The following is a 19209-nucleotide window of genomic DNA, read 5'->3' as shown; positions in this document are numbered from 1 at the left end:
GTATTATAGTTATTACTATATATGTGGATGATTTGATCATTGTGGGTGATATTGAGATAGAGATTGAAAATGTGAAGGGTTTTCTCAAGGTTGAATTTGAGATGAAGGATTTAGGAGAGCTCTACTACTTTCTTTGCATAGAGATAATCTAGACTCTAGAGGGTATATGGTTGTCACAGAGATGGTATGCATTAGATATGTTAAAGAAGTATGGTATGGTTGATTGCAAGTCTATTTCAATACCTTTGGATGTTAATGCTAAGTTTAGTGCACTTGAGAGTGACTTGATTGAGGATGTCACTATGTATCGAATGATTGTGGGTGGTCTTATCTATTTGATGATCACTAGGATAGACCTAAACTACATGGTTGACTGGAAGAGTTAGTTTATGCAACTTCCACAAAAGCCACATTTGAATGCAGTGTAATGCACATTACCTTATGTCAAGTCCACATTGTACTTTGCCTTATTCTACAATGCAGGTGTACCATTGAAGTTGCATGGTTATATAGATGCAGATTGGTTTGATAGTATTTCAGACAGGAGATTTACTATTGGTTTTAAGTTTTCCTTTGGGAGTGCTGCCATTACTTGGAGTATCAATAAACGATCAACAATTGCCTTATCTAGTACAGAGGTAGAGTATAGAGGTGCTACAATTGCAGTATGTGAGGTTGCTTGGTTATGTAAGCTACTTGGTGATTTGGATATGTAGGTGGATAAGAACATCATCATCTATTGTGATAACTTTAGTAGCATTTAATTGGCTAGGAGCTATATCATGCACGGACTAAACACATAGAGATCCATTACCATTTCATTCGGAGGTAAGTTCTAGTAGGTAATATTGACTCGCTTTATGTCAACACAAAGAATCAAGCTGTTGATATTTTCACCAAGGCCTTGGGATCTAAGAAGCTTCAATGCTTTAGGACTATGCTTGGAGTTCATGTACTCATATTGAGGTTGAGGGGGAAAGTTGAGATGTCGAGCTCTACATGAACTGGCATCCACTATGTGCCTTGGTGATGTGGCATAATATTATTCACTATCATGTTAGGTTACCAACATGAGGATACACTAGTGATTTTACAACTAGACTATACCCACGTAGTCCATCCTTGGTGATGGCACATTTATTGTACCATCTCTTCTTTCCTAGCAGATTCACACTTAGTGACCACATGTACATATGTTGCGGTACTTTCATATTAGTCTTTTATCATGTTGTAGACTTAGTTCTTTTTGTGTGGAAGAAGAAGAAATAAGAAGAAGAAGATTTCATCTCTATCTCTCTATGTGCTCAAGTCTCAATTGCTTTTGTGTGTGTGTCCTCTTGGGTACTTCATCTCTCTTCCCTCTTATCTCTTTTCACTAAGGATAGGAAAAGATGATGTTTTACCGAAGTAGGTATGGAGAGACTTGTTTTATGAGAGGCATAGGGCTATGCACAAAGAGAATTGCACTTCTTTGGAAATTCCTACTCTAACATTTGACACTTTTCTTCCTTTACAAAAACAATTTATTTTTTTCTTGATTGGAAAGAAGGATATTGCATTCTTAACAAAATTACATAAGGAGCTGAATGACAATGTGATAATAGTTGTTTTAAGGTATTGTCATCTCCTCTTTTGTAAGATGCTTTACATGTTTCTCACACTCACTAAAAGTGATTGACACTCCATAATTATTTTTGTAACTTAGTTGTAACAAATCTTCCATTCGATGATTATGATGTGAATGACTATACATTCAATTCTCATAGAACTATATTGGATGTGCTAAGGATAGGGAAATAGAATGTTTTACAGAACTAGGTATGGAGAGACTTGTTTTGTGAGAGGCATAGGGCTACTAGAAAGAGAATTGCATTGCATTTGGAAATTCTTACTCTAACATTTTTTCCCTTCCCAATGACAATTACATTTTCTCCTTGGTTGGTAAGGAGGATATTGTATCCTTAACGAATTTACATAAGGAGTTGAATGGCTATGTGATAATAGTTGTTTTAAGACATTGTCATCTCCACTTTTGTAAGATGCTTTGCATGTTTCTCCCATTCACTAAAAGAGAGTGACACTCCATAGTTTGTGCAGCTTGGTTGTAAAAAATATTCCATATGATGATTAGCCAAGAGCGCACAACTCTTGATCTTTCTCTTGTCCTCTCCTATTAGAGACAACTTTCTATATGGATGTTTAACTAGGGTTCATATAGAAGAAGCTAGAGATAGATAGAAACAATGTGAGGATGCATTTTTTTTCTTATTAACCTAACATAAGCATGATAATTTCTTAATTAGCCTCATTTGTATGTTTTTATGTAGGTTCCAGAATTGGAAAATTATTTAGGTTATGATTTGATGTTGTGCAGAGTTGAGACTATAGAGAATCTTATCAATTTTGTTGCAAGAAAATATCAATCTATATCACTAGCTTTTGTGCCTCCACTGCCATGACTATCATTCAAACCTACACCAAGGCACGACCCTTCATCCACATCATCTAGACCATAAGTTTATATAGGCATAGATGATGCAAAATTAGAACAAGAACAACAATGTTCCATGATACAGGAGTAGCAATAAATTCTAGAAACAAGAGGGTACAACAACTTCAACTTCTAAAGCATTAGAAGAGTCTCTTGTATCATAGCAACAATTTGAAATCAAATTTGAAACTTGTAATGAGATCAATACATTGGACTAAGTTATAAAATAAATATATGAAAGAAATGGATTCAATAATGTACATATTTTTATTGAGTTGAGAAATCACACACATATATGCCCTTTATGTAGAAGTTTCTCATGTTGACATGATTTCTTTACATGAAATAGTCACTCTTTTCTTTTGGCACTTGGACATATATTTCCCAACAATTAATATTGAGAAAAAGGCTAACAACTTAAAACAATAAAGTACAATATTGATAAGGTGATTTAATTATCTTACATCCATTTAGGACCTTCTCATTTGCTAAGTCCATCTACATCAAGTTGATATAAGAAATGATTTCTCTTATGCTAAGCACTACTAAGAGCCTATCCTCTATCCAAACCTCTTGTATAATTAGGTGTTAATCTCAAGAGGTAATAAAAAAACAAAGGATTCAAAGTCAAAGTACCTAGAGTTATGCAAAGCAAGGCATTGAAATTTATTTTTGGATTTTTTTTTTCAAATTTCTTTACATCAACTTAGGCACCACTCATTTGTAAGGTGCAATTGTAATTCAATTCTATCCATTACTTGTTGTGGATCATGACAAAGAGTTATATTTTTATAACACTTAATGAGAGCTGGGCTTGCTCCCATGCAAGCCAAATCATAATATGACCAAGGGTTACTTTCTCTCTATTCATTTTCTCCTAAACTATATCCACAAAAGGTGAAGTGCAAGCAAAAAGAAAAGAGATTGGTCACAACTTAAGTAGAAAATTTTAGAGGAGGGTGCCAATCTTAAGTGAGAAACCCTAAATTTAGGACCTATGTAAAAAAGGTGAAAGTTTGAATAGAGAACTCATTCTTGCAAGTGAAAGTTTGAGAGCTTCCACTCTTCTTGTCTTTTGTCTATTCTCATGTGTATCATTTCTTGTGAGTGAGAGATTGGTGAGGGACTTGGAGAGAAAAACTCATCTTCTCTTCTTGCTTTCCTTCTCTTCACCTTTAGTTTCCATAGCTTGGAGGGTAAGAAGTAGAGTGAGAGTTTAAGAGTGAGTGAGAGTAGTACATGAGAGAGAAGGACCAATTGGAGAAGCTCTTCTCTATACACTTTTTCTTCTCCTTCTTCTCTATCCTTTTTTCTTGTTGGTGGAGCTACTGTTGATTAAATTGGGCATGAAGAAGTGGAGAAAGTAGATCAAGCAACTCCACAAGTCAAACTATAGCTCTTTTGGAATAGTTCAATAAATGGGGTTGTTTTAGCTCTTGAGAATGGAAGAAAAAAATAAACTTCTCCTTAGACCATGTTTGTGTGTGAGTGGCTTCTTAGAAGTGTTTCACACACTAAACACATTTCAACAACTTGGAGTGAAAATAGGAAGTGTGTCTTGCACTTTCCTAAAGAGAAAATTTTGAAAACCAAGGCACAATTTCTTGAGAATTTCTTGTCTGATTGAGGGTATAGTCAATGTGTGAAAGCCCTTTTATCCATGAGCTTCTTAGCAAGAATATTTTGAACTAGTGATGAATTTAATATAACTAAAACTAGATGCTTTTCTAAATAATCATAATCCTCACACTTTGAGAGTTTACCATCATCATACAAATTTATTTGAAATGAAAGGTGATTTGCTTCCTATTTACTAAGAGTAAACCATAAGCCTCTTCTCAATTAGGAGGTCACATGATTACACTTCGATGAAAATGAAATTAAGGAGGATGAAGGTATAGATGCAACATTCAACTCTCATGGAGTTATAAGTATTGGTAATCTAAGAATAAAGTAATATCAATGACTATGATTCTAAATTTTTTTATCTTACTACTATATTATTTTTGCTATAGGTTCGAAAGGCCTTGAACCTCCAGAGGGCTTCTCGAGCCTACCCATTTTCCAAACATCCCTTTTTTAATCAAAACCCCTTCCCTTCCCCTCTTTCTCACGTGTAATCTCTCATTTTCTTTCCCCCTCCCTCTTTTCATTAAAGCTCCCCCCCTTTTTAATTAAAACCTCCTTCCCTCTCTCTCACTTATAATCTCTCTCTTTCTTTTCCCCCTCCCCCCTCTCTCTCTCATTTGTAGGGCCTAGGTTCACACACACACACACTCTCTCTCTCTCTTTCTCTCTCTCTCAAATTAAAATTTTTAATTTAACCTTTTTTAATTAAATATTTTAAAAAAATTAATTTAAAGTTTTTCAAACATAGTTTTTCACACACTTTGAGAGAGAGAGAGAGAAGAAGAAGACGAAGGATAAAAAGAAGAAGATGGAGAGAGAAGGGGGAAAGAGGAAAGAGAATAGTATTTTTTTAATTAAATAATTTTCTTCTTGCCCCCCCTCTCTCTCTCTCTCTCTCTCTCTCTCTCTCTCCTTCAATTAAATCAAATTTCTTTTTAAATCAAAAGTCTTTCTCTCTCTCTCCCTCTCTCTCTCTCTTAGATTACATTTTTAATTTAAACTTTTTTAAATTAAACCTTTTAAAAAATTAATTTAAAGTTTTTCGAACATAGTTTTTCACACACTCAAAGAGAGAGAGAGAGAGAGAGAGAGAGAGAGAGAGAGAGAGAGAGGAGGAGAAGAAGAAGAAGAAGAAGAAGATGATGATGATGATGATGATGAAGAAGATGATGATGATGATGATGGAGAGAAGGGGGGAAAAGATGAAAGAGAATAGTATTTTTTTAATTAAACATTTTTTCTCTGCCTCCCCCTCTCTCATGTGTAGAGCCTGGCCTAGGTTCTCTCTCTCTCTCTCTCAAATTAAACTTTGTAATTAAATACTTTTAAAAGTTTTTTTAATTTAAATTTTTTGGACAGTTTTTCACACACTTTGAGAGGGAGATAGAAGAAGAAGAAGAAGAAGAAGAAAAACGAGAAGGATTTAAAAAAGAAGAAGAAGAAGGAGAAAAAGGTAGAGAGAAGGGGGAAAGAGAGAGGGGGAAATAGAGAGAGAATGATAGAGAGATGAAATATAAAATTTAAGAGAGAGAGAGAGATAGATAGAAAGAGAGAGGAAAAGAGAGGAGAGGGGGGAGAGAGACAGAGAGAGAAAAGAAGAAGAGAGAGAATTTAAACACAGAGAGAAAATTATAGAGAGAGAAAATATAAAATTTAAAAAGAGAAAATATAAAATTTTAAAGAGAAGAAGAAAAGAGAAGAAAAAAGAGGAGAGAGAAGGAAAAGAGAGGAGGTGGGGGAGAGAAGAAAAAATAGAGAGAGAGAGAGAGAGAGGAAGAAGAAGAAGAAGAAGAAGAAAGAGGAAAAAAGGAAGAGAGATGGGAAAAAAGAGAAAAGAGAAGTCTTTTTTAAATTTAAATATTTTTTGAGAGAGAGAAGGAGAGAGGGGGGAAGAGAGAGAGAGAGAGAGAGAGAGAGAGAGAGAGAGAGAGAGAGAGAGAGAGAGAGAGAAGATAAAATTTTAAAAAGAGAGAGGGAGAGAAGAAAAAAAGGAAAATTAGGAGAAATGGGAGGACAAGAAAAGGGAGAGAGAGAGAGAGAGAGAGAGAGAGAGAGAGAGAGAGAGAGAGAGAGAGAGAGAGAGAGAGAGAGAGAGAGAATAAAAGGAGAGAGAGGAGAAGAAGAGAGTGAATTATATATAGGAAAAAGATAAAAATTTACATACTTTAAGAGAGACTGGGAGGGAGAAGAAAGAAGAAGAAGAAGAAGAAGAAGAAGAAGAAGAAGAAGAAGGAGAGAGAGAGATAGAGAGAGAGAGAGAGAGAGAGAGAGAAGAAAAGCGCAAAGAGAAGAAAAGGAGAGAAAGAGAGAGAAAAGAAAAAAAATTAAAAAGAAAATGAAGAGAGAGAGAGAGAGAAGAAGGAAAAGAGAGAAGAGAGAGGGGAAAATAAAAGGAGAGAGAGAGAATTAGACATAGGGAATTTGGGAGGGAGAGAGAGCAAATAAAAAAATAAAAAACAAAGAGGGAAAAAAGGAGAGAGAAAGATGAGAAATGGATTGTTGAGCTTCGCTTGTCGGTTTGAGGCAACGAGGATGCTTGAAGCGGCCTAGCATTCCGTGCACGCAAAGCACGCGCGAAACACTAGTTCCCCAAATATCTCCTAAGATTACACATCTATTGAGCATGCCTTTTTCAATCTAAGAATTGGAACATGTGATCCTTAGCATGAAAGCTTAAAAGTCTCCAAGTCAGACCCTTATCCATGTGTTGCTTAGATAAAATGTGGTATGCATGGACACAAAATGGTAGCCATAGCACCCGTGATTTTATTTCAAAAGGTGTAGTCTCAAGAAACTCCAATCAAATTTTTCTCCTCTAATAATGATTTCAATGTTCTTTTTTAAAAGACAATAGATAATGAAATTAAGAAATTTCACGGTTTGGAAAATTATACTTGTTCTTATAAACAAAAGCGTGACTTTCGTATTACGTTAATAAAATCCAGGGACATTAGATTTGGTATGCCTAAAATACAAAAATACAATCTTGATGTAAAGTATGTGTGCATCTATAAGATTTGAGGACAATGTACATACCATTTGTTCAAAATAAGGAAACAAGAAATGAAGTTGTATTCTCTGTCCTTGCTGCTTAGTCACACATAAGGTAGAGAATAGTTAGAGAACAATCTAAATCAAACCTTGTATGATCAATAAAATTGCCACTATAGGATCCACACTTGTTGCATCTTAAAAGAAACTATTAGATCATTATTCACATTCGCTTGTTGATGATTTCACCACTAGGTTCACCCCATTTAAACCTTAGGGTTATATTAGAGAGCTTATCCCTAGTACCCCAACTTATAGCATTCTTCTTCCTTACAAAGAACCTTAGTTCCTTCCCAAGCCACACATAAAATTTTAAAAATAATATAACTCAAGCAAAGATTTGCTAAACATATAATACCTAACCACCATGACACTTTTTTGTGCAATGCATTATCTTATTCTTTAATATAGGCACATAGGATGATTTTAGGTCTATATTTTGTCAAAATTATAATGGATAAATTAAATCTATTAAACAAGAAAATACTTTGTCATTTTTACATCGAGTAAAATTCCAAAGCAATGGAATACATGTCTTGATAAACTACCACTTGCTTATAACAACACTCCATATACTACTAGTAAAAAGGTTCCATTTAAAAGCATTCATAGCCATAGGTTGTCAACATTATAGTACAACAATCTAGATTTCACACAAACGAGCATTTACGAATCTCAAGGATACAATTGCTAAAGATAAAAAATCATTGCATAAGAAGTATTGAAAGGAAGCCTAGGATTTATGTTCCCTTCCATATTTTGATGAAAGGTAATGAAATATAATTTTATTTCAAAATTATCCCCATGCTAGAACACTTACAATGCTTTTCATATTAGTTTCCCAAGACATTTAAAAGGTACTTTAAAGGTAAACCACATAAACATATGACATCCTTTGAATGAAAAAGATGTTACCATCATATGACTTAAACCCATGGCTAAGCATAATCACATGACCACTACAACTACAACATAGATCAAAGATACATGATCAAACACAAAGACCGCCCCATTAGATGCAAGAATATAGGCATGAACAAGAGTATTTTATAGACACATCCATTAATAATAAGGAGATGATGAAAAGTTGTGTGAACTTGTTAATGTGGCAATATTATTTATCTTGTTTATGAGCAAGTGTGGTTTCAAAATAATCCAATATGTAGCTCTTGAAAACTTCTCGTGAGAAATTTCCAGTTGTAGTGATAGTGAAAGCATGAACCTAAAACTTGTATTTGAGAACCAACATTCTACAATATGGACGTGTTCAACATCAAAGTATATTTGATAAAGCATTGCCACGAGGGCTAGCTTTCAAGAACTTTCTCCTTCTCATGAAAATTTCCAACTTTTTCATGACCCCTCTTGCGTGCATGTCTTATAGTTGTCATTTTCTTCACCTTGTTAGTCCTGCCATATAGGTAAGATGTAGGCATCACACTATGTTGACTTTAATCTAAATTAGACATTAACTTCTCATGTGACTTTATAAAATTGGTAGTCTCCTCAAGATTGAGAGTTTTAACTTTTTTCCCATTTCATTTTCAATCATTTTAAACTTGTTTTATTGTTTCAAATATGATTTTTAAATTTTAACTGATTTTTTAGATGTTAGGCTATGGGACCCTACTTACATCCCCTCACGTATTACTAGGAAATGGGGAAGTTCTTCTTTCACTCTTCCTTGCATAATTTTTGAAGTAAGCATTTGTAATCATTGCTTGTGCATGGTGTTAAGATTTAATGCTCCTATATGTAGAGGTTTCTTTATCTTCTTATTTACATACTTTTTCATTCAATGCTTCTTAATTATTCTTCCAAATTTCATTATGTTTTATAATTGTGCTTTATCCACAGTTTGATCATTCTTGTTTAGATGGCATTCAACTTAGGACCATGGCCATACTTTGGATCTTGTTTTTTTCACTATGATGCACTTATATATGGTAGCCTATTTATCACTTTCCATTCAATTTTGCTTACTTTTCAATGTGAGAGAGAGAGAGAGAGAGAGAGAGAGAGAGAGAGAGAGAGAGAGAGAGAGAGAGAGAGAGAGAGAGAGAGAGAGAGAGAGAGAGAGAGAGAGAGAGAGAGAGAGAGAGAGAGAGAGAGAGGTGCTTCTACCTAGATAGATTTGCAAAGGTTTGGTTGAATCAAGGAATATATAGGAAGGTCTTAGCTAGAAAAAAGGGAGGAAAAGTTTATCCAATTAATTTTTGTAGAAAAAGGAAGGGAAACTTTTGCAATAAGGATGCTAAAGCAAAAGAGTAAAGGCCTCATTTTGATTTTGAAAAATTTATCTAGGAAAAGAATCATTTGTATAAAATGATTCTTAATTAAGTTGGCAATGTTCTTGGCAAATAAGTGAGACAAGACAACTTATATGACCTTACAACTTTGAAACCCGCCATTGGAAATGTAGTTTGATGGGAATGCAAAAGATCGGGATGGTTGCACACTAGACTTTGACAAAATGCAACAAACATGAGAAGCTTGTTTGATGGGAATGAAATAAAGAAAGTCATTTTCAAAACAAAGCAACCCTCGAGCAAAGACCCTTTGCAACTAGTCAAGCTGAGATTTGTGATATTATGACTAGTAAAAAGCTTTGGGATGGCCTTTCTATTTTATGCTACTTGTTTACAACTATTGTAGAAAGTTGTGGGTGCATTTTCTTTAAGATAAGGTTGAAACTTTTAGCAAGTTCAAGTTTGTCATAAGCTTGTGAAGAATGAGATATGCAAGGTGAAGAACTTCAGACATGATGTGATAAAGGAAGAGTATTCACTTCCAATGAGTTTTCTTATTACTCCACATAGAATTTGGTGAAGAAATTCGGTGATGATGTGATAAAGGAAGAGTACTCACTTTCAATGAGTTTTCTTATTACTCCACATAGAATTCCATCAAGCATCAACTCATAATAGCCTATGTAGCTCAGCAAAATGGTAACATTGAGTGACACAATTGTATTATCATGGGGATGTTATGATGTGCACTAAAGGATAAAGGTTTATCAAACTCCTTCTGGGGTAGGGTAGTCAACTCAAGAATGTACATACTCAACCAGAGCTACCCTAAGGTGCTGGAGGGGAAAACACCCCAAGAGTCCTACTCTGCTAAGAAGCCATCTATTGTACATTTTAGAATATTTGGATATGAATGTTATGTTCATCTTCCATATAATAAAATGATCAAGTTAGAAGTCAAGAGCAAGAATGTATCTTTCTTGTGTATATCCAACAATCTAAATCTTATTAGCTACATGAGTATGGGGATAAGAAGGTGATTGTTTACCAAGATGTGATGTTTGTGGAGCAACCACATGTAATGGAGGAGAAAGAGTCCTCTATTATGTCATCATTAGCCGAAGAAGTAAACCACATTGTGCCTATTAAGGTGATGGAGGAGGAGGAGGAAGATCTCTCAGATGATGAAGTTTCTCAACCACAACAACCTACTTTGGCACTATAAGGGAGGCCAATTCCTAAGTGGGAAAAGTATCTCTTTGATGAGAACAATCTAGCTCCTATAAATGAGGAGTAGCCACATATTGATGGACTTTTAAGGTCAAAGATGATAGAGGAACAAAGAAATGCTTTTAAATACATTGCAATATGACCTTGTTAAATCAAGATAACACACAAGTAAAGGAGCTTGCAAGTTTGAATGAATCTATGAATTTTTGGAGATGGAATATTGTTTTATAGAGGACAATTGTGATGACATATTTTCCAAATTCTCTTAGGAGTGATCAACTAACTTAGCATCTTCATTGGCTTGATGTTGGGATGAATAAGTAGCTCATGATATTAAGGGGATTGTTAAAGGTCACTAATGTTGAACTCGTAGTTACACACCCATCACTCCAAATGCCAAGTGTTCTAAGGCCCCCATATGAGGAGAAGCCATGCTGGCCACCACTAGGCATTTGCAAGGTTCCCAATTTACACACTAGAAAGGGTCTAACCTTGAAGACCAGATGGTTTATGAGATGGCCAATGTGGACTTGACCACTAGGTCAAGTGGGAAAGAGTTAAGAAAGATAATGGTATATGTGATAAGTTATCAGATGCACCTACTCCATAGAGTTTGAGGTTAGCCCTAGCTAGGATGTCCTAGGAGGTCAACAGCCAAAGCCTCAAGCCTAATGGTATAGAATATTTTCTAGACTATCATATGCCATAGACATAAATAGTGTTTGATGGGTCAGTTAGACCGTTTGGGTAGTGAGTCAAGGCAAACCACCCATGTGTATTTATGACTAGTCAACCTCTAGCACTAGATATACATAGGCAATGCTACCCTCTTGTATCACATAGATATTGCACACTCATATCTACGCTCACTGCTCTCCATCTAGCATTTGTCTAGATTGCCATAAAAAACTCATAGGACTACATAGGTGGACATAGCCTTCATCCATCAATTGTATCAATTTGGTAAAAGAGAACAATTTATGTTCTCTCTTATTCTCTCTCTCGTATTTGTGTCTCTTGTTATATTTTGTTGTATTGTGTTTTCTTTCAAAAGAAACATTATGCTCAATTAATGCATAGATATCACCAAGTTCTTCCTTCAATAATCATCTAAGAGAACAACATTTACACTTTGATAGCATGTATACATAATATCTTTGAGCTCATCATCAAATGAATTAGCATTATGCACATATTTCCCTAGAACAAGAAGAGAGAATAGAGATGGGTCAATCGATTATGTTTGAGAGTGATTCCTCATTGGATAAGTGAGATCTTAGATTTATGAAAGGTAGTGCAAGATAGATGGGTAGTAACTATAGTCAACATGCTAAGGTTGAGTCTTGTAAGCTTATATGAACAAAGCTAGCTATATTTGAAAGGAGGCTTGTATAAATTCGACCATGTATACTACAAAGAACTCAATTCTTACAAGCTTAAATAGGAAATTCATTGAAAATCACCTAAATATACATGACAAAAAAAACTCTTTAATTTCATTTTCAAACCATAGTAGAATATGTAAATGAGGTATAAAAGTCCAAAAAGTACACACAAGGAGGGGACATCCACCACTTGCAAGGCAAGCAAACGCTCCTTTTTGGCCCACCTTCCTCCTCTTCCTCATCACCTCCCTCATTGCCTCCACATCCTTTCCCTCCTTCCCTTCCTCTTTGGCCTCCTCATCCTCATCATTTCCTTCCTTTATATTCTCTTTTCACTCAATCTCCTTAGTGTCACCACCTATTATTCTATCACACAAGCAAACCACAAAAACTAACATAATTTTAGTGTAATGAAGGAGGGAAGGCAACAATAATCAATGAAAAAAAAAAACCCAAACCTCTTCCTCCTCAACATCCTTATCTTCCTTGACATTCATTAGCACAACAAAGCAAGGGAGGAAACAACTACTAACAGAAAATAACAAACTTTGAACCTCTTCCTCCTCAACATCCTTTTCATCCCTGGCATTTGCTTCCTTCTTAGCCTCTATATTGTCACCACTTGTGTTTCCTCACAAAGAAAAATGGGAAATTGACATACTGATTTAGTGAATGAAAAATATCAATGCGAAACAAAAAAATCCTAAACCTCTTTCTCCTTAGTATCCTTATCTTTCATAGCTACCTAGTTTTGGGGGTGGTGACAAGAGGTTTAGTGTTTTGGTGACTAGTGAATTCTAGAGAAGAGAAAGGTTCATTTTTAAAGGGAAAAAAATTTAATATTACCTTTGGGAATATTGGATAATCTTCTAAATTCTATCATTAAACATCACGAATGGGGAAAAGAATTTTATAATGCTCAACGTGCTTACTATGACTATGTTTGCCCTTGAAGGCTGAAGCTAGATGTCTACACCACCACGAGATTGTCTCTATTGGCCAACAACATGAAAGTGGCAAAAACAAACCCACCATGTAAGAAAGAAGTCATCTACACAATGGAATCAAAAGGATGGCAAATGTTAAACTGCCCCTTAGTGTTCTTCCCCAAGAGTACAAAGAGACATGTGCCTTCCTCTCCATCCCTAGCCTACTCACTAGTTGGATGATTGTCAAGGGTTGTTGATTGTGATGGAGGGTATGACACTACCATTGTTGATATGTATGAGGTAAAAAAGGTGTATTTTTTTGGTCAAGAGTCATTTTTAGACTTGGACAAAATAGAGTCTACTAGAAAGCATGCATGCATTGGTTCTCTCAAAACACGCTGAAGTGGTCCACCAACTTCTTACATAAAGTTGATATGTATAGAGATGAAGGGGCTCATGCCCTCATCGAAAATCTATAGGGGTAGTTGCATGACACAGAGGCATATTTGCAGCTGGCACATGACAAAGGAGATGCACAAGATACACCAAAAGTGAAAATTTTGAAAAGTTTAGTTCACATGCCATCACTCACTATACAAACATTGTAGGTAGTAGTAATCGACAAAGCATACCATCCAACAAGAAGAGAAAAAATAGTTCCATATCTTCACCCTGAGTAGCCAATGCTTAAAAGAAGCAAAAGTGCAACATGGCCGATATGAACATTATGAGCATAGAGGTATTGCATGATGGTTTTAGTGCATCCATGGATATTGTTGCATGCATGCATGTTAGTTATTTGATGTATTGTGTGCATTTTTAAATGTTACTTTATTGCTTTATTATTAAGTTCTGATCAAGGATTATTCTCCTTAGATAGGGGAATTTTCCTTAGCGTCCGCCATCAATGCCATTCAAAAGGAAGACAGTCTTCTACATGACAAAATCCCATGCCCTTGAAATATATGGCCTTTTTGACTGAAGGAAGGATCCTCAAGTGCACTGAGGTGGACTTCACAGCCTCAAACTGATTGATCTACTTTGTGGAGGTGCCACAGAGGGCCAGCAAAGTCAAGTGCATGGATGTAAATCCAGAAATTTGGCATAGGTTTTGTACATGGTTTACTTCAATTTATCAAGAGCCGGTAGGGAATTACAACATAAGCTACAAAATAATTTGCTAGGAGCTTTTTGTTTGAGCACCTAAAGGGCCTGACGGACTTGGCATTATTTGCACAAAGCATTACTGCAACCATGGATTCTATTAAGTTGCAAGCCAATAAGCAAACATGGAGTGTGTTTCATTCCTTCTCCACACAAATTTTTTTTTGATGATTGTCAAGGGTTGTTGATTGTGATGGAGGGTATGACACTACCATTGTTGATATGTATGAGGTCAAAAAGGTGTATTTTTTTGGTCAAGAGTCATTTTTAGACTTGGACAAAATAGAGTCTACTAGAAAGCATGCATGCATTGGTTCTCTCAAAACACGCTGAAGTGGTCCACCAACTTCTTACATAAAGTTGATATGTATAGAGATGAAGGGGCTCATGCCCTCATCGAAAATCTATAGGAGTAGTTGCACGACACAGAGGCATATTTGCAGCTGGCACATGACAAAGGAGATGCACAGGATACATCAAAAGTGAAAATTTTGAAAAGTTTAGTTCACATGCCATCACTCACTATACAAACATTGTAGGTAGTAGTAATTGACAAAGCATCAATAGAAGCTTTACATTAGGCTTAGCAAGAGCATGATCAAGCCAAACATGAGGAGATTCTTGCATGTGTACATCTTGACTTTATTCGGAGCATTCAAGTGAAGAGAAATGCAGATGTTTTGTTCCATGTCCTAGCACCAAAATTTCCACCCACTGATAGGGTTGTATGTGATGAGGAAAATATTTATATTACTTATGGCCTTTTGATTTATGATGAGGATGTGCTCGCCACAATCACACTAATATGCAACCATACTAATAATATTTATTTTTTGCACATATTGTTGCCATGAATGAGGGCACGTACATGGGTTTAGGTTGTAAACAAGGAATATTGCACACAATGAGGTCATCATTTGTCCTGCAAAGTACTAATGCACAAAAGTAATACCATCTTCAATCCTAGGCAACAATTGTAATCCGGTATGACCCTTAGGTCTTCCATTGAGCTTTGCAATGTAACCATCTTTTATTCATGCAATGACAGGACTTGAAGTGGTAATTACTAGTTGTAGGCTGGTAGCTAACTCATAGCTTCTAGTCCCATCCTAGAAGCTACCAAATGGGGTCCCATAGTTGCCATTTTCTAGGACCTACCAGTCTACCATTGCTAGACTAGTAGCTAGGTGGTAGCTACTAATCCCATACTTGTAGCTCCTACTAGGACAGTACCAAGCTACTAGTAGCTACCAACTAGCTACCATAACTAGACGAGTATTCCAAATTTGGACTTGGTAGCTATCTCCTAGCCACCACTCCCACTTATGAGTCTTGGTGCTACCTACCATTTCACAAACGGTAGATTGGTAGCTACTAGTCCCACATTGGTGGTGGGTACCCAGTAAATTAGTGGCTACCTCTTAGAGTGTAGTAGCTACCAATCCCAGACTAGTAGCTCCTTATTTAGGATTGCTACATATTAGAGTCCCATGCTAGTAAATTGGTAGCCACCATCAGACTACTAGTCTAGGACTGTTAGCTTTGAGTCCGCGACTAGTAGCTACCAGGTTGGCACTAGTAGCTACCACTGGGAATATTACCTTTTTGTCTAAACTAGTAGCTATTAGCTTTTCGTTTGGACTAGTAGCTACTAGTTTAAAAGTGATAGATATTGGCATGGGATTAGTAGCTACCATTGTACCAATCTAGGGCTGGAAACTACCATAGGTAGGACTAGCTTTTCTAGTCTTGAACTAGTAGTTGCATGCAAGCTAAGCATGTGCAAGCATGATTGTTTTCTGTTAACACCATAACTACAACACTTCTTTTCAAGACTTGACCCAATTTGGCATTGTAACTGTTTATCTTTATTCCATGAATGAAATGTCTCAAACTTTCAGCTCCTTCATGAGGGCACTCTTTAGTTTGTAATGGATACATTTTGATTTATGATAGCTCATTCATGAGAGTATTTTATTTGTTTATTTTCCATGTATTGTGTACACAACAAGTTGTGTTTTGGGGCTGCAAGTCTATCATGCATTTTTGAGGTCTACAAAGAGCTTGTACACACACAAAAACAAGTTGTGTTTTGGGGCTGCAAGTTTGTCATAGATTATTGAGGTCTACAAAGAGCTTGACTACAACTTGGACACATTGCTTGAGTTGATTAAAGCGTGTGCTATTGGATTGTTCAAAGCAATAGTGGATAGTCATGTTGAGGACGTGTTTGAACTACATAGTAAAAATGAACCAGTTGAAGTGTTAACCCTCAAACAAACAAGGCAAAAAAGCCAAAAAATCTAAAGCAGAAGACAAGGCCAAGGCAAAAGTGAAAAAGAAGATAAAGGCATGCCAAGAAGAATTTGGAAACATAAGAAGTGTAGAAAAGTCCTAAATCAAGGAGAAAGGTGCACGAGAAAAAGTGGAAGTCAATGCTTTTGTAAAAAAGTGCAAGGCGCACCATGATTTATTTTAAGAGTGCCGGGCTCTCACCCGTGTGATTTGTAAAGGTAGATGGGCGCTAGGAAGGAGGCTAGGAAGATAAGAGGACAATGGGAAATAGGGCCTAGGCTAGCCATGTAAAAAAGGGGATAAGGGGATGACCTCCCAAAAGGGATTTAGAGTTTTGTATATAAAGTTAAAAAGTGAATGAGAAGCTCATTCTTGTGTGTGGCCAAAAGTAGCTCTCTTCTTCTTCTTCTTCTTCTTCTTCTTCTTCTTGCTTGCTTGCTTGAGCTTGTGATTGAGAGAGGGAGTGTGAGAGTGTGAGGGAGTGAGTGTGTGAGGGTGAGGGACCGTGGAGGAGAAGCTCTCCATCTTCTCCTCTCTTCTTCTCTTCTCTTCTCTTCTCTTGCTTGCAACAATGGAGCTTGGAGCTTGAGGATGGAGCTTTCTTGAAGCTTGCACTTGGATTGTGGAGCTACCAGAGTGCTCGAGAGAGGAGGTAACTCGATCAGCAATGGATATGAGCTCACTACACCCATATAGATGGATGGCACATTGGCTATGTGAGAGGTAGCATCTAGTGCTCTGCTTGGAATGCTTGAAGCAATAAGCGGTCTGTGGGTCTCAGCGGTTGATCGCCACTACATTTTGGTTCCGTTGCCGGGACCACGGATTCAAGCCTTGAGCACTTGCACACTTCTAATCGAGCATCAAAGTAGGGTTTTCCTCAAACTGGTGCTTGAGGTAGATAGGTAGGAAGCGAGGGAGTTTGAAGAGGTATTCGATCTCCTTAGCAAGTAGGTTTTTGATTTTTGGACTTGGGAAAGCATGTTGGAGTAGTGTAGGTATTTCCCTTATGATTTTTTCTTGCATTTAGGTAGGATAGGAGCAAAACATTAGAACACGCAATAGGGTTTTCTATTGTTGTATAATAGGCTATAACAGGGAAAAGAAGGGAAAAAATGGAAAATTTGGGTTAAATATTGGTGAGAGGAGCAAGACTAAGGTGAGTATAGGCTTGGGCAGGATGATAAGGGGCCACGAGTGACAAGGAAGACCACATTTTGCATTGCAGGGTTTCAGGAGAGCTGGAGATATGAAGAGAGAGCTTCATTGCATGGACTTGCTTCGATCTTGCCATCGACTTTGCCCACCATAAGTGATTCCACACCTTCCCCTGCATGAGTAGCTTGGATCTGGAGGTGCTCAACCAGTAGAAAGGCCTCGATTGCTCAGTGCGATGAATTCTGTGGAGTCTGACAAAAAACATGTCATGCTCGCCCCATCCAAGTGATGGCAATTCTAGGCCGAGTCCCAGAATTGGCCCGCAGCTTGTCTTGTACTCGGCCCTTGGACTAGTTGACCCACTCGACTTGGACACCCACCGCTCGGCCTGCATTGAATCAACCACTTAGATGAACTTAATATTTGGTCCAACTTGGCACTCAGCCCTTGACCCTTTCCACTTGGCCCTTGGACCACTCAACTCACTCGGCCCTCGAACCACTTGGCCCACTCGGTCCTCGGACCACTCAGTTCACTCGACCCTCGGACAGGCTGAATCAAGCATTTGGCCCCTACAATTTGGACCTACTAGGCTGAATTTGGATTTGGTCTAATTTTTACCCTGTAGACCTTGAAACTGACCTAGAGACCATATAAAGCGGAAAGAACATCATAGATCTATCAGTGGGCTGAAATCTAGAGCAAGTAGTTCAAAATTTGGCTACGAATGGTCCTTCAAATCGCGTATGGTATTTAGCATAACGGCCCTACGGGCAGAGGGGGGACTGTCCCCCTTGGACCCAAAAACACGCACCGTGACAGGTCCTCCAAATGAGATCCTATTATAGTAATGGCTCTACACAAGCATGGATTCTCACTTGCAAAAGAGCAACCAAAAGCCCATACCTGAACAAAGACGAACAAAGACCCTAGAACCTCAATGGGCCAATCTAGCCAACAAGGGAAAAAGGGCCACACCGCAAAAACACGTATGTGTTGCATTGGGACTGCATCTAGTCAAAGCAAAAAGCAACAACATCAAGCTACAACTAGGAGGATGACTAGATATGATTGTCCTGACGATAGATACACCTTGAATAGCACTACGTTGACAATCCAAGACATCAGTGGAGAATCCACATCTGGTTGTGCAGCTCAAGACTCAAGGGCAATTGTTAGAAGGCTTAAATTTATAAGCCAAGACCGAGAAGATGAAGACATAGTACCACCTGCTTATCGTAGGGTCAAACTCACCGCAAAAAGAGAGTATTGTGTCGATGCTCTCATCGATGAAGGAGCTGATTATAATATATTGACCTATGAAGCATGGACTCAACTAGGCCAACCAAAGCTCACACCGACTAATGCAACTCTTAGTCCTGACACGGGACACTTCCAATAACTTATAAGGAAGTGCAAAATCCTTGTAACTATTGAAATGGAAAGCTTGCCTATCCTATTGAACCATGTTCCTCCAAATTTTGCTAATTGTGGATAGGAAACCCTCCTAGAAAGACCCTTCAAAAGAACGACAAAGTGTGAGGCGGATGATTATGTAGCACAGAGGATACAATTGACACTACTGGGAAAGAGGATAATCACAACCTTTAGTAAGAGTGACCTCATCA

This window comes from Lygodium microphyllum, chromosome 2, assembly GCF_053477565.2.
Source record: "Lygodium microphyllum isolate KBCC chromosome 2, Lygodium_microphyllum_v1.1.10, whole genome shotgun sequence".
NCBI lineage: Eukaryota > Viridiplantae > Streptophyta > Polypodiopsida > Schizaeales > Lygodiaceae > Lygodium > Lygodium microphyllum.
This window is presented reverse-complemented; position numbering follows the sequence as displayed.